Source organism: Mustela putorius, unplaced genomic scaffold (assembly GCF_011764305.1).
Source record: "Mustela putorius furo isolate JIRA1106 unplaced genomic scaffold, ASM1176430v1.1 tig00003942_pilon_pilon_pilon, whole genome shotgun sequence".
Classification (NCBI taxonomy): Eukaryota; Metazoa; Chordata; class Mammalia; order Carnivora; family Mustelidae; genus Mustela; species Mustela putorius.
Window position 1 is genome coordinate 2,655,279 of NW_025422087.1, and position 2,796 is coordinate 2,658,074.

The window sequence follows — 2,796 nt, forward strand, 5'->3', positions numbered from 1 at the left end:
AAACCACAGTCACAAGGGTAGAAACTCAGAATCTCATAGAAGAAGCTAATCTATAGAGAAGAGTGGAGAAACAGGCAGGGATGACCAGGGATCTGGGGCTGTCAGGGCATGAAGCCTGGGAGAGAAGGGGGAAGGGAAAAAACACACACACATGCAGACATACATGTACACATATGTGTACACACAAAAATACGTGCACACAGTCAGGCAAGTAGTTTCCTAGAGTAGTCTAACAGATGCCTGGAGAGAGCTTAAGGAGGACAGCAGATCCAAGTATCGACAGTCAGATGGAGGAGTGGACTGTCCGCAGATGACTGATCCTATCAGGTCTTTCCACAATCGGTGCAGAGAGATTCCCTTGAATGTTTACCCTAAATCTCTTTTCACGTGGATTAGTTCGAGCATTCCTTGTATAGAAAGATTCCTTGATGAATACATTCATGTAAAACCTTTAAGGTTTCACACAGTAGTTCATGGTTGTGCTCATATAACCAAGAAATAATGTGTGCAAGTCACCTTGCTGTTGGGGATCCAAAATGTGATCCAGTCTCTGCCTTTATGGAGAGTAAATCAGGATCGGGGAAACAGGAAATTTATAGCCTGCTAGTCAAAGACAACCCAGACACTGGAAAACTTTCTACACAGTGCTATGGAAGGAAAGGGCTGCAGAAGTTCAAAGGCAGAAAAGATGGGTGAGGGCTGCAGTAATCAGGTAAGGCTTATCTGGAGGAAATAGGACCGGATCTGCTCAGAGTCGGAAGGAGACTGCTGGCGGGCTGAGCTCAGGGACCCCATTTCCCACCTGAGTGCTGTTACCTGAGCTGCAGGCACAACAGCCAAGAGGACTGAAAATGCTTTGCAATTAGCAGTCTTGCACACTTAAACTTATACAATCTCAGATGTGTTAGGGAGGTGATGCTGGAAGCCTCCTGACTGGCTGTTTCAGGTGGGTAGGTCCCAAGTACAGAAAAACTAGACAGAGAGTGAGAAAGGGAAAGAGGAAGGAGGAGGATCAGGGATTCAGATTTCACTGGTCGCCCCAGGTGTCATCGTTTTCAAAAGTGAATTTCCTGTGTGCAGCCAGGGCTGAGAACCACTGTTCTAGGATTTCATGAGTGGGAGACAGAGCTCATCACTGTTGACAGGGCAAGAGAGGGAAGGAGGTATAGCCAGATGGAGGAAGTAAGATTGATTGCTTGGTGTTAAAGTTAAAAAAAAAAAAAAAAGATCCACTTGTCATTTAGAAGTATGGGTATTGGAAAAACACACTGTGGAGTAAACTGCAGAAAGAAAAGAGGTGGAACAATGGATCTGTTCACAGGAAAGAAAGAGACAGAAGGAAAAAGGCGTGGCCTGGATCCTATTATCGGCTTTACATGCAGTGTTGTGGGGGAAACTGAAACTGGTGGTCGATGGGCCTAGCACAGGGGCCTGTAATAAATGGAACTGTTGTTTCATATGATCTCATTCATTCCAAAAATTACTATAACAGGTGGGTATTAGGAGAAAAAAGAGTCAAAGCTATCTAGACTCCTATGGTTAATAAACTAGGAACCCAAAGGTAGGTGTAGTAGGAGGCTCTCCCACCACAATACATCACAGCAGAGGGCTGAGCATGAGAATGTGGGTACTGAACTAAGAAGGTGGGAAGAACTAAAGAGAACTAAAGAGACGGGAAAAATCAAGAAGACAAGAGGAGAGCCGTGGACACACTGAATGGAGTCAGGAGGCTAAGGGAGTATCTTGAAGAGATTCACCCAGTATCCTTGACATGTCTAGGGTACAGTGGGAGTGAGGAGGAGAAAGCCAAAACCCACACAAGGGAAAGCATTTAAGACCCTCCAAATTGCGGGAGGGTGGGATGCATGTGAGCTTGTCCCACAGATCCCCACTACCGCGGCAATCCAAGAAAAGCTACAGGTGGACCCACGTCCCAGCACCCTCTCTCAGTCTCATGACACCCTGAGATGGGCATTATTATCATCATCTTCACTGTAAAGATGAGGGGATTGAGCTCAAGGGTGAGTATGCTGTGAGGATCCCAGATCAGGACTGGCTAGTAAGCCCTGGCTTGTTTTCGAAACTTCTCTACAGGGACCTGTTCATCACCCTCTGACAAAGACCCGTTTCGATTTGGAATGACGCAGGATATGAAAAAAACACACCTGGCAGAATGTCAGACAATCTATCCCATCATTGTTACCCTCATCCAAGGACATCCTTTAAACATGTGATCCTCGTAAAAAAAAAAAAAAAAAAAGACACCTATATTCATTTGAGCCTCTGAGCAGCGCTTCTCGAATTTTTATGTGCATCGCACCACCTGGAGATCTGATTCAAGTAGGTCTGTGGTTCTGATATCTATCAATGTCGCTGGTCCGCAAACCATACTTGGAGAGGCCAAGGCCTTAGGGCAATGGTTTCCAAACTTCCATGAGCACTCGAATGCCTGGCGGCGTTTCCAAAACTTCTGATTCCTATGTCCTACCTCCAGAAATTGTGGTTTAATTGGTCTGGGGTATGCGCTGGGTTTGGAATTTGTAAAAGATCTCCACTTAAGTCTAACGCGCAGACAAGTTCAGGAAGCACGTAGAAAGCATACGACCAAACATATCCATAAGAAGCCAAATCAATAATGTAAGGACAAGTTAGTTTAAATTATGCACGACACAGTGCTGAGGGCGGTGGAGGAGATGGGGAGCAGGTCGCAAACCAACCGTGCCTCCTGCTAGGTATGAGGAAGCCACGCCCCCCAAGCGCGGGAGGGGCGCCGGCCCGCCAGCGGCTTGCCGGAGC